The sequence below is a fragment of the Rattus norvegicus genome, chromosome 8, assembly GCF_036323735.1.
Source record: "Rattus norvegicus strain BN/NHsdMcwi chromosome 8, GRCr8, whole genome shotgun sequence".
Classification (NCBI taxonomy): domain Eukaryota; kingdom Metazoa; phylum Chordata; class Mammalia; order Rodentia; family Muridae; genus Rattus; species Rattus norvegicus.
This window is the reverse complement of record NC_086026.1, coordinates 81,764,600-81,778,942: the sequence shown is the minus strand read 5'-3', so window position 1 is coordinate 81,778,942 and position 14,343 is coordinate 81,764,600. Positions and strand designations below refer to the sequence as shown.

Sequence of the window (14,343 nt, the reverse complement as noted above, 5' to 3'; positions counted from 1 at the left end):
CTGAAATAATCTTTTTGATTGGTAACAAGGAACTTAGTTAAAATTATAAAACCCTCTTGGCCTCCCACATACCCAATATTATGGTTTTCGGCCTTTAAAATGCCATCTCAAACAGCCCAGAAACCATACTACTCACACAGCAAAGCACAGTGGGAATTCCAGTTGATGGTGGTACGTGAGGAATGTTTGGGATTATCTCATCAACGTTCTATCACCTACGTGAGCTACCTGCACAAGACCTTCTTCTTGCTTGTTCTCCAATCCAGTTCCCGGCATTCAGTAAGTGCTAAGCTAATGGACTTGGAAAACAAACAGAAGGAAAGTGTTCTCTCAATGCAGTGAATTTGTTCTCACACCAAATAACAACTTGAATTGCACACGAAAGGGAACAGAGAGTCATGAAGACATTTACCAAATCACTCACATTATAAGAGTAGGTCAGTGACATTTATTTTAAAGCCACAGAGAAGAAATTTTCCTGATAATATTCAAACAGTTTTTTAAATATAGGGGGGACCCTTAAACACAAATGTATCAGACCATATATTATTTTACCTATGGACTAGATTAAATAGTTGAATTTCCATTTCTTAAAGGGTAAAAGGTTTGAAAGATAAATTTGTTTTTAATACAATTCAGCCAAATGGGCTAAAATACAACAAATGTATTCATTTAAAAGCAAATGGTATGGTTTGAGGGAAAGCAGGACCTGGCCGCCATCCTCTCCTGGCTGACAGCAGCATGGTCAAGCTGTGGAGATGCCTGTGATTGCTTCTTCAGCACTGGATCTGGTCTCCGAATACAGACTCGCAGCTTCTGCAACAATGAGCTGGGGGCGGCTGTTACAGGTTGCATAGGACTTCTTCATCTCCAGAAGAAAATTCTAGATGAATTTCAGTTTTAAAAGGTCACATTTTTGCATCAGGATCTCTTGCCAAGCTGTCTTCACACCAGAGAAGCAAAAATCTGTGGGAGAGTGAAATGTGCTGTAATGAAGCTTTCCTAAACACAAGTCCTTAGAACAGTAGAACAATTCTGGTTTGTTATTGTTGCCATTTGCAATAATGATTGAAGAAAAATTTAACGGTCTATTTAGACTTGGAGTGTGCTATCTCTCCAGACACCTGACAGAGTAGAATCACAATACTTCCAACCATGTATTTAATCTTGCCTTAGCCTGAGAGGTCCTCCCCCACACCTGCCCACTCCAAGCTCTTTCGGTTTTTAGCATTACAAAGAGTTCAAACTTCACAGCCTTATTATCAGAGTTCTTTACTTTTAGACCCTTACTGTCTAGGCTCAGTGGCTGTCAAGGCTCAGTTCAAGGTTGATGTGGTGGTTTGAATGAGAATGATTCCTGTGGACTCATATATTTGAATGTTTGGTGGAACTGTTTAGGAAGGATTAAGAGATGTGGTCTTGTTGGGGAGGTATGTCATGAGGGTGGGGCTTGAGGTCGCAAAAGCCTACACCAGGCCTAACAGTGAGCACTCTCTCTGCCTCTCTCTCTCTCTCTCTCTCTCTCTCTCTCTCTCTCTCTGCCTGCCTGCCTGCCTGCCTGCCTGCCTGCCTGCCTGCCTGCCTGCAACTTGCAGATCAGATAGGAGCTCCCAGCCATGTCTACCTGCCACCATGATGATTATGGACTAACCCTCTACTGAAACCGTAGACAAGCCTCCAATTAAATGCTTCCTGTTATAAGTTGCCTTGGTCATGGTATCTATTCACAGCAATAGAACAGCAATTAAGACAGTTGTCATTATCCATGCTCCAAAACTCCTTGAAAATGTTTAAAATACATCCCCCATTTGCTCCCCAGTGCTCTTCTAGCACTTGCACAATTTTGGTTGAGAAACGAGAGAATATAATCTCTCTGAAAAAAATTAAAACCTCTGTATGCCTTCATTTATAACAGCGTTATTCACAGCAGCAAAAAGTGGAAGCAACTTGGGTATATGTGGATGATTGGATAAAGAAAACATGGTACATACATCCACGGAATGCTACTCACTCTCTCAGAGAAGGAAATTTTGACACGTGCTACGACTTGGCCATCCATAATACCTTGGGAGCATTACAATATGGCAGAAGTCAAATAAAAAGGATAAATGTTTGAGTCCATCTAAATGAGCTGTATTGGATCATAAAATCCATAAGACGGGTCATAGAACCATAATTTCTAAAGGCTAGAAGAGGAGATATGGGGTAAAATTCCAAGGCCATAGAATTTCAGTTTTGCCAATTGAAAAAATAATTTAAAAGTGGGTGGTGATGATAGTTGTTCAACAGAAAGAATTTACTTAAATTTAGTTAAAAAAAAAGATGAGTCATTTAAACATAAGGATTGACAATGTAATTCAGCTGCTGGAGTGCCTGCCCTGCTCTAGATCAGTAAGGCTCTAGGATCAGTCTCCAGCACCACACAGAACTTGATGTGGCGGGGCATGCTGTAATCTTCATGTTCAGAAGGTGGCACTGGAAGGATCAGACACTGAAGGTTGTCCTCCACTACACAATGAGTTCAAGGTCAGCCTAGGCCACATGAGCCTCCTCTTTGAAAAGTTAAATAAATAGGGTCAACAAGATAGTGGGTAAAATAAGCCTGATGACCTCAGTTCAATCCTAGGGTCCTGCAAGTCATCTTCTGACTTCTACATGCATGCCATGGCAAGGGTGCATCCCCCAATACATACATGCACACATACAAACACCCACACATACATACACATACCAACACAATCACACATACCAACACATACACACATACATACACATACGCACATACATACACACAATCACACAACCACACATACCCACACATACACACATACATACACACACCCACACATACACACATACATACACACAACCACACATACACACATACATACACACAACCACACACACACACATACATACACACAACCACACATACATACACACACCCACACATACACACATACACACATACATACACACAACCACACAACCACACATACATACACACATACACACATACACACATACATACACACATATACACATACATACAACCATACACACACATTCATACATACACCCATACATACACACATACCTACACACACCCACACATACACACATACATGCATACATGCACATACATGCATACACATACAAAAACATGCATTCATGCATACTTACATACATGCATACATACATATAAAAATAATATGTGTTAAATTTTATTTTATGTCTAATCACAAAAAATTCTGACTTGCATGTATGTCTCACACCAGTTGCTAAGTGACTATCTCTACCCACAGAGATTTTACAACCTTAAAACCTTTTCTTTTCTTTTCTCTGTATAACATTTCAGACCATATTGATGTAATTTCTTAAAATCTTCAGGCATTTTTTTATTAGTCAAATTGTAACCCACTGCAGTTAAACAAAGTCCAGTCCACAGTTATCTGCACAAAGTCCTTCCCACCGCTGCTCTTTCAGTTAGGGTCTGGAAGGGACGACACCTTTAAGATTCTCAGGAGGCCCTTTTTAAAATTATTTGTTTCTATTTTGTATGTAAGCTTTGCTTACATGTCTGTATGTACACCACATATGTGCCTGGTGCTCGAGGAAGTCAGAGGATGGCATTCGACCCCCCTGAAACAAATTGTGGAGGATTTAAACTACTATGTGGATGCTAAGAACAGAACGTGGTCCTCTGCTGCTGACCACTGAGCAACCGCTCCAGCTCCATGAGAAAGTCTTCTCTTAGTTAAGAAGGTCTATGAGATACGCACTGAAGACTCTTAGATCAACCTCTTTGATGAACCATTTTTATTTTCTAAGATTATGATAATGAACCCAATATTCTTCTGTGGATTTGACCTTTGCTATCAACTTTGGCTCTCTTAGAAAGCTTGAAGAATCATAATTTTCTTTTTAAATTCAGTCCTATATTCCTCATATCTTTCTTCTAACCTTTTATCAAGGGCAACAAGAAGGCACCAAATGGCAGTGTTGGTGTTCTTCCAGGGAACTTCACTGGGTAATCATGTGATATGTTGGGTTTAATTTTCTACTTTCTAGTTTATTTCAGGTTCTGGAGTTGTTAAAATCCTGCAGCTGTGGATAAGAGTGTCCTTTTCTCTCCTGTTTCTTTGTGTTTTTATCTGCCTGGAGTCTACTGGACCTTCTGATAGGAGAACTTTGAAACCTCTTCTTGCTGGTCTTGGTAAAGATTCGTAAATCATAATGTCCTTCTTTGTTCTGACCAAGAGGTGAGTGGGTAGACAGCCCAAGAATGCTATTCAGTCTTGGTTTCTTCAGAACTCCATTTCCAGCAGAGAAATATATGCATAGAAAGGAAGATTCAATGCTGTGGCACAAGCCTGCAACCGTAGTACATGGATGACTGAGGCAAAAGGATGGCGAGTTTCAGGCTAGCCTGAGGTACATAGCAATAAACTGAAGAACAGAAAGGGGGTAGAGAGAAAAGATGAAATAGCATTGCCTTAAAGACTGATATCAGCCGAGCATTAGAACCATTTTGACTCTTGTCCTCACAGCTAGAATTATATGTTCCTTCTAATTTTTTCTGCAACTTGGCATTTTTGATTGAGCACATTCCTTATTTTATTTTATTTTACTAGACTGAATATATGTGTATGTACATGATGTATATGTGTATGTAAATGATGTGTATATAAGTGTGTGTATATGTATGTGTGTATATATGTATGTGTGTATCTATATGTCAATATATACATATATAGTGGAGAAATAGCTTTACAATTTTATTTTAGCAATAAAAATTTACAATAGCTTTCTGCTTAGAATGAAATGTGGAGAGGGAAGGAATGTGGTGGGGCAGGGGCCAGTGCTGTTTCCATTTCTCTGAACTGGCTGAGATGATAAGCATGTTATATAAAAAGTTGACCATCATGTCCACTCTGGCTAGAAACAAGGGAGAAACAACAGAGAAATGTCAGCTGGAGAGATCTGGCTGGTGTTTAGAACCCAAGTTGCTACAAGTAAGAGACAACTGTCTCAGCTGAAAGCAGACAGAGACAAAACTGCCAAAGGAAGGCCTCTTAAACTGCAGCCTACAGTCAGGGAGGAACAGAAGTCAGAGGACCACAGACCAAATGATCTCCTCCAAGTTAGCCGTAATGGAAGCAAAGTCGAGGCATCCAGAAACTTAAGATAAGAAGGAATCCTGGGAAATGCTTATGATGTGCCTCCTTTGCTTGGGAAGGGCTTCACTTCATTCCCATTTTTAAAAATAATTTATTTATCTTATATATGTAAGTACATTGCCACTGTCTTCAGACACATCAGAAGAGATCATCAGATTCCATTACAGATGGATGTAAGCCACGTGTTGCTGCTGGGAATTGAACTCAGGACCTCTCGAAGAACAGCCAGTGCTCTTAACCACTGAGCTATCTCCCAAACCCCTTACCACTGTTTTAAAGCCCTGCCATGTTGTAGTTTGCTCTGGAATTGTCTGTATTTTGATGCTAATTCTACTGCCCCAAGGACAGCTGCCTACTCACTTACTCTGGACCCAGTTGACTTCACCAGAACCTTCTCCCCATTGAATGTGTAAAATACAAGTGAAGGGCAGGTACAGGATAGAAGGAGGCCTGTTATTGGAGGAGAAGGAAGGATGGGCGGGAGAGAAGTTTGAAGGAAGAGGAGGAGACTGAAACAGAAGGAGGAAGAGACAGGAGGGAGAGGGAGAGAAGCCATGGCAGGTGATGTTAAGATTCCACTCTATGTATTTAAAGGTTGTTATTAATGTTCTTAAGGGATGGATGGTACTGGGCTTTGTATGTTTAGGTGGGCAATTATATCTTATCAATTGGGCCAAAGGTTATTGTGTTGTGTGTTCTTTCATGTAGCTATTTATGTGTAAGAAAGTGTGCTTGGCTGGTCTGGGCCACCACAGAGTTGGGATGTGTGTTTTGGGCATGGAAACCTGCCTTAGGAACTAGATAGGTAAAGAGATTGCTGCCAGGCTCAGAGAGAGGCCTTTGGCAGTGTGATATGGGATGGAGCACAGCAGGTGAGATGTTTTGCGGACTGAGAATTAAGATATCCAGCAGATACCTTGGGGCACTGTGGTATAGACCTAGTGAGGGATACTTTTTATATTTTTACAACAACACTGCCACTGAAGAAAATGGGGAAGGTCAGCCAAGACTGATTTGTATCTTTTTTCTCAAGCTATTGCTTGTTACTGCCCCCCAGTTGAGTGTGCAAAATATAAGTATATTTTGCACACTCAGCATACCAAGGGCAGTTAAGTGTATGCTCTACATACCAATGGCACAGGAAGTGCACCAAATATAAGCATATTTTGTACAGTCTGGATACCAAGTGCAGAGGAGGGACAGAACTCTTAAGGTCTATGGCTATGAAAGGACATCCTGGTCAGTGTGCGGTGTAGTCTCACGAAAGTAGACAGAGACAAATTGTCAAGGGAAAAACTCATGTTCGTATGCAGACAAGAATGTGCTCATACATACACATAAATCAATATAAATTTCAGAAATCAGGATGTGATAAACACTACTAATTAGTAAGCATGGTACACTGTTTCTTCCCCTTCTACCGGGCTTCTTTTCCCCTCTATTAAGGTGCTCTAATATCTTCCACCATTGTACATTAAACATCAAAGTTATCATTTGGCCATGTGGAGGTTTGAATCAGAGTGATCCTTATAGGCTCTTAGATTTGAATACTTGGTCACCAAACTATTTGAAAGGATTAGGAGGTATGCCCTTCTTGGAGGAAGCATGACGTTGGGGACAGGCCTTGAGGTTTCAAAAGACCTATCCAAAACCAGAATTCCTCTCTTCCTGTTGTTACAGATCTAGATATCAAACTCTCAGCTACTTCTATAACACCATGTCTGCCTGCATGCTGCCATGCTCCCAGCCATGATGACAGTGGACTAAACCTCTTAGACTGTAAGCCAGCCCCAGTTAAATGCTTTCCTTTATTAGGGTTGCTGTGGTCATAGAGTCTCTTCACAGCAATAGAACACTGATTAAGAAAGCCATCAGTTATTGATAAATAAGGAGCTATTCTGAATTCACCTAAGAATGATCCATGTCACCAAGATATCCTAGAGCTGGAAGCAGAAGTTGGCCAAGAATCTAAGGAAGGAAGGAGCTTCAGTATGAAGTTAAAAGAGTCCTAATACCATGTCTGTGTGTAAAGAATGGGAAGGGTGGACGTGGGTGTTGAGTGATCAGGAAGAATCACTGAACAAATAATTGGCTTTACTTTCCCAGCATTCCAAGTTCCATCATGAAGCCTTTCTTCCTCCATACTTGAATCAAGTTGTAGAAAAACCAAAGCTATACCTCTGTCTTTGGTGGCTGTAACTCAGGACTGGTGTACAAATATCTCCAGAATTCATTATCAAGGAATGACTCCAGAGAGCTCATGTAGTCCCAGGAATATCAATAGCTTTTCAGAATCATAGTTTTGATGGATGACTAGGAAAGAGACCTCTTAAAGGTTTTCCTACCTCCTAACACCATACCCTACCACCTATACTTTTACATACAGGCTCCTGGAGGACACTTCACCAAAATCAAAAGGCCACTGGACAGATGAAAAACAGATTAGCAATATTGAGTACATCCTGCTCTTAATATTAATGATACTAAATGCCAATATTGGAAGACCATGAACCTAATAATAATTTGAATTATTCTCTTTTTTTAAATCTCCAAAGTTCACATTTGTGTGATTTGTCATTTGTCTGTTACAACTGCAAATGTGATTTAGGTTCTTCCACTGAGACACACACACTCAGACCACCAGGAGAAAGGGAAGCCTGGTATACCTCATTACCATGGGGAAGCACTTCAGGAATTTCAGGTGCTGGCGTAATAGGTTTTGTCAGGAGACAGAAAACTGATCCCATAAACTAACGGAGGCCACAGGACATTCCTCAGGTAGAGGCAAGTGTGGGGGCCTAGAATACATCAGGCAAGGTCAGAGAAGAAGAAACTGTTAGCAAAGGGAGTCCCCCTTTACACACTGAGCCCCAGAGGGCCATCTGATCAATGGTAGACTTTGACCTTAATTAGTAGAGCTTTCCACAATCTTGAGTCTAAATGAGGCACCTTGCCTGGCGGTGCAGAGATGTCTTCTGGACAGGTGGATTCTACAACGAGCCGCTGGGAGTGTTCATCCCCTCATCCAGTACTTACCACATGGATTTCAGACTTCCTATACCCAAGCGTCACTGCTTAAACAACTTGACTGGTTCTTGTGGCCTGATTCTGAATTCTGTCTAAAAGAAGCATACAGAAGGGTCAAGTGCATATAGTCAAAGGGGAAAAAAAACAGCCAACTGCCCAGTGTAACGCGTCATCATGAAGAACACAGGTCAAGGGTTTTGTGCTGCTGAATTTTCTCTAATGCTCACAGCTGTGTTTGTGTAGTCCTTATAAAGCTAGTTGACACCATCTGTTCAAGCGGTGTGAGGACATTCAACTCAGTTCAGCATGCAGTGCAAGGAGTAGAAGCCCCTTAGAGATCTTGCCGAACACTCATTTCATAGATTAGGGGACGCTTAGGAAAATGAATCAAATTGTTCCAAAGTCACACATCCAAAACAGTGGCAGAAAGAGAAGGCACGCCCAAGCCTGATGACTCCGGAGCCAGATCGACTTCCATTGACATCAGCTAAAATCCACACTGGACACAGACTGCTCATCCCCAAGTGCCTGAGTGTGATGCAGCCCCAGCCAGAGTCCTACACATCCTTCTGACTTGGTTTTATTCTTATCTCCTCTCATCTCACTCAACAGAGAAGCTCATTCCAAAGACACTTTCCCTAAAAATAACTAAAAGACACGCTGGAAGAAATTAGCATAATGTATTTTTTTAATCTATAATTTACAGCGTAATCTAAAAATGTGCGACAAAGTAATTCTTGTGCTGAGAAAACTCCCCTGGGATGTTTGGTTCCATTTAAAAGCATCTCAGTATGGGGGTTGAGGGAGCAGCAGCCTGTGGCACTCTTCCACCAGGGCAAAATGTTATTCCAGTGATTCACAGCAAGAAGCCTGACAAACACTCTGTGTTGCCTTCTCAGTCGGTGTAGAGAGAGGTTCTTGCTATCAGGATAAAATGAGGATTGCAGTGGGTGGTCCTAGTCTAGCCTTCTGCTTCTGTCCTGGCTCAGGTGGTTGCCCTGGAAACAGTGGGGTTGCAAACACATATATTTGGAACTTTTAAAGAGAGCCTGTGCACGAAGGGCTGATTTTGATTTGCCACTGGTTTTTCTGAAGGCTCTTCCTTGGAGAGGGCGTGCCCCTTGGACTACCTTGAAAGCTGGTCCAGTCCAGCGTCTTTGGCAAGGTCCAGCTGGCTGGCCAGAGTCTGGCAGACAGGGAAAGGGGCTCTGCTGATGGTGATTTAGCTTTGACTCCTCACACAGATGGTTCTGATCTTCTCCTCCCCCACCTAAGAATTTTTCTAAAATGACACCCAAGTTTTTCTTGGCAGAAGTTATCATTCCTGGCAAACAGTTCACTGCAGCTCTAATTATGATGACAGCTTTAATGGAGAAGATAATCATATTAAATGGTTCTTATTCTGTTCCGTGTGGTGAATTAGTGACTGCCATGAAATGTGTTCAACAGCCAAAAGTAAAGAGAAAGGGTAACATGCCCGCGGGACAAGTTAAGGTTTATAAGGATTCCAAAAGCGAGTAGGAGATGGCCAGAACAGCCTCTGGGCCGTGCTGGATTTAAGGGCTTATACCTCCCTCACTGATCAAGAAACCCTACTCTCCTCATGACTCTTCGATGGCAAACATGACTCTGTCGCTCGTGAACATAGTAAGGAAGATTTATTCAAGACGGTCTCAGTAGGGGTGGACTGTACCCCGGAAGGTGAGAGGGATCAAGATCTTGTCTCAGACAAAGTAAAGTGAGTGTTGACGGCCGCTGAGCAGAATGGCCAAAAGGGGACACTGGACTGAGAAGATTCTTCCTAAACTGATACACCAGCTTTGCTGCTGATCACAGGCCACATAGCAAAGGAAAGGGTTAAGAAGTTAATAAGATATCGAGGGTGTTTGGGTATCAGATGACATCATACTAATTGGGCTAGGCAAGCCCAAGACAAGCTAAAGAGAAATGAGCCGGAGTAAAGGCCCAGTAGAGAAAGGAATTCAGAGGATCCAGCTGTGGTTTGAGTCCAGAGTGTTCCCCCATGGTTTCTTGTTTGAATGCTCGGTCCCTAGTTTGTGGTACTGATTTAAAAGCCATGGGAAACTTGAGATGGAGCTTGGCAGTCAAAAGGAAGGCAGTCTTTGAAGGCTGTACCTGCTTCTGGTTCCAATCCCAAGCTCTTTGCCATGGTTTCCCAGGATGGGGGAACACTGCCACATGTTCCCATTGTCATGAATTGTGGCGTGCCTTTCCCACTGGGATGGACTAGATTCTTCTGAAACCATGAGCCAAAGTTCCCTTAGGTCATTTCTGTTGGGTAAGCCAAAGTAACTAATGTAGAGTCCAGGAGAAAACACTTCCTGGTAAAGGATGGGCAAGGACTTTTCTGATTCTAATAGCATAAAAAAGCAACACTAAGCTCACAAAAGAGACCCCACGAAACGAAAAGGCTTCCACACAGCAAAAGAAACAACCTAAAGAAGAGAGAAAGTCTTTGCCAGATTCACATCTGACAAATTAGTATACAAAAAGAACTTCAAAGCCATAAATAATCGGTACATGAAATATGCAGACACGTCTCAAAAGCTGGGCAGATAGCCAGAAGGGACCTGGAAAAGTGGTCAGTGTTCTTAGCTGTTAGGAAACGTACATAAAAACATTTAACTGATGAGCCATTGCTCTAAATCCTAATAAAAAATTTTGAAATAGCCTCATCCATTCAGTCGAAGATTAATTTGGAAAATAAGCATCCACTCAGACTCACATGTAGTTAGAAATACATTTACTTAGATTATCTTATTCAAATACAATAATGTCCATCCATAGAAAGCCTATTTACTAAACTAAAACATTGATGTACAGTTTTCATTTCATATTAATGTGTTTATTTTTTACTATAAAATTCTTACTAGGAAAAGAAACATTCTAAGCTGTTGTTTAAGCAGCAGTACACATAGCCTCTATGTGTTGTAACTGAGGATTTGTTGGCGGGGAGGGAGGAAGCTCCTGTGGTGGAAGCTCCCCTCTTTATTCTTGTCTTTCATCTCTTTTTCACTCTTTTTCCCAGGAGATGTGCTGTTCCTGAGAAGCTATTTCCCCACTGGACTTGAAGGAGAGGAAGAGGGTTCCATATCAGAGGTCTGCTTGAAAAGCCACCATGGTGGTTTTAACTCATCAATAAGGTCTTTGGATACATTATTTATCTTTTTGCTTTGTTTCCACATATGCATGGGAACCTGCCTTCCTAGAAAGGGATGTAGCGGTGCGAGCCTGGAACAAGTCTGCAGCTGGAGCTGAAGAAGTGGAGAGTCAAGGGGAAGCATCCTTGGGGGAGCTGGATTAATTGCTTGTTAGTGCCAAAGCCTTGTCACATCTGTGAGGAGAAAGAGAGAGACTGGGATGGGAGAGGAAAGATGGAAAGGGAAGGGAAAAGAGAGATCCAGAGGGAGAGAGGGGAAGAGGGAGGGAGGGAGGGAGGGAGTGAAGGGAGGAGGGAGGGAGAGGAGATCAAATGTGAGGGCAAACTGGAAGCCCACCTGAGAAGCAAGTAAGACCTGATGACTGAGGCGGAAACATAACATAAGAAACAGCATAAGGTGGTTTTATAGCATCTTAAACATAGGCACCAGCAGCCCAGCCTGTAGGCGGGCGCGCTCACCTGCCGTTCTTCCACTGCCTGTATCCTGTAGTTGTGCAGTTTGGGTGAGTTCTCAGCCAGAGTTGGGGCACGGCACATCTCCCCATCCAGTTGACCTCCAGAAGCCCTGACAACTGGGCTCTTCTAGCTCAGCTTCTGGATAAAGTGAAGGATGTTACAATTAGGAAAAGGTTTCAGTCCAAGGCTCACAGAAACTGGCAAAAACAAACCCATCTCTCCTTTTATTACGGAAGCAGAAGCAACCAGAAGACAACTGTAATGTTTCGCGTCATCACATTTATTAATATTTCCCTTTCCACCCAGGATGCCAGGGCCTCTTGGACCTTGCCACTTGTGTCCTGGATCCCCTCTCACTATGGAAAGACTTTCCGGGGCTCATACTCTCCAGTGTCTCTACAGTTCTCTTCCAAGTCATTCACTTAATCAGCTACCTATCTGTCGCTTATCCAGCATCTGTCTCTTTTCTCCACCCATCTTCCATCATCTGTGTATTCACCTGTCTCTTCATCCACCCATTTTATTTTATCTTAAATATGCTCTCCCTAAGATCTATGCTCTTCTCTCTCTACCCACTACTCAGATGGCTCACCATCCGAGCAAGTCTCTTATTGGCTTCTTGGTGATCGCACCCGGGTTTGGCTTTGCTGTACCTCATTGCTTTCTTAGCAGTCTACCACCTCCCTTCTTTTAGCCCAATTTTTGAGTCATTTAAACTCCTGTCCTTTAGATATACATGCTCTCTTTGTAGGAGATCTTATCCCATGGCTTTAACTTCTATCTCTTTGTCAATAACTCCCAGATCTATGTTCTGCAGTCCTGACATTTTGCCCCAAGCTGTAGACTTAGCAAATCTTTCTACCTAACGTTTTCATCTGATAACTAATATTTCAAACCAAACATTTTCAAAATAGAGTTTGGTTTTCTCCCCCAAACTTATCTGTCCCAGTTTTCCCCACGGCGGTGACTGGCTTTATTTATCCTGTAGCTCAGCTTGTGTGTACTTAGACCTATATGGCATACAAGCCCATGTACACGGGAGACCCTGCCTGGCCCAGTGCGCCCTTTGTGAAGACCAGGATAGGAAGGAATGTCCTCCTCATATTCCCAGCAGGTGGTTGCCAAAAGTGGTGCCTTCGTTGTCGCCTCCTCCGCTCAGGATTCTGCAGCATCTGATTGCCTAGGAAATGCTAAATCCAAAGTGCTCCAGGAAGATGATTGGTCTGAATTTCTGCATCTAGTTAACCACACCAGCTTGGTAGACAAATGATCTTGTTCTCAAGAGGGTGGGGAATGAAACGTTTCCAAAAGGCAGTTTCCTAGAGAAGGAAAGCCATGGGTAAAGTCATCAGGTCTGTCCCCCTGGGACAAAATGTTCTCACCTCAGTGGCTGGAGACAGTCAAGTGGACTGGGCTGGGTTGGGTAGATTACAGAAGACTGCAGGAACTATATACAAGGCTGGCTAGAAGGTCGCATTTGCACCTGAGAACCAAGAAAACCCTTTTTCTACTGAGCAAGCCAAGGAGAAGAAATGAGTGAAGAACTAACCTCTAGGAGTTGAACCATATGATAATGAGTGGCGTGGGCCCTGACCCCAGGACTCTGAACAAAGCACAAACAAAGCACAATGCAGCTATTTCAGCCGGGCAGCTTAGTCCAGGAACACCGCCATTTTCTTGGACATGTACTTTTTAGGGCTGGCCTGCAGGTGGTGGTGTAGCCCACAGAGGATTGTATAAGCAAGAGACCGATAGGATGCTAGACCTAGATACATATCTATATTAGGATTTTGTCCAAGTATGTCTTACTTACTTGATTCCGGATATGATTCATTAGGCATGAGGGAATGAGACCTTAGCCTGACAAATGACTCCTTGCCTATTGATCTCAAAACCTGTTCTAATCCAGATTAGTGACAAAAGAAAGTCCCTTCCAGGAGGGCTTAAAATGTCCTTTCTTGCTAGTTTTGAGTATCCACAAAGAGAAGACATCTATGGAGTCAAGTGGCCAGTTCTGTCATGATGGTCTCTAGAATCAACTGAGCACTTATCCTCCTCAGCCAAGCCATCCCAGTTTAGCCAAAGTCACAAAGACCCCACCACAGTCCTGTGTTCAGTTACCCAGGGAAATCTTCATGTTTCCATCGTACCACTGCTCATCTATGGGGAGCCTAGAAGGGAAGCCTGGAGTTTTAAACTTAGTTCAATTGAGTGAGTCACGTGATCTCTTTAAGTGAATGTTGTTAGTTTATATTTTATCTCCATCCCTTTGTTCTCTTCCCAGCTAGCTTCTGTGTATACTGGGCTTGGAATACGTTGAGAAGGAACGTGGCAGTGGGGGATGGTATTGCCTGGATCCTCATTTGTCAGATTTTCTACTCTCTGAATTGATGGTCACTGGAGTGTTATTTTCCCAGTCTGGACTTTTGAGGAAATTACCATGGTCCTGGTTATCTGAATGTTCCCACTCAGCTAACTCTTGCTTATGTCCGGAGCCAT

General features: G+C 42.6%; 1 long non-coding RNA gene across 1 annotated transcript; it reads right to left on the bottom strand.

Moving 5' to 3' along the window:
• Positions 1 to 524: 524 nt before the first annotated feature.
• LOC108351742 (uncharacterized) lies at positions 525 to 12,265 on the bottom strand. The gene is made up of 3 exons (XR_001839449.3): positions 11,848 to 12,265; positions 8,217 to 8,299; positions 525 to 966 (listed from the first exon to the last, which is right to left on the bottom strand). It is a non-coding gene; the product is annotated as an uncharacterized LOC108351742 (long non-coding RNA).
• Between the last annotated feature and the right edge of the window lie 2,078 nt (positions 12,266 to 14,343).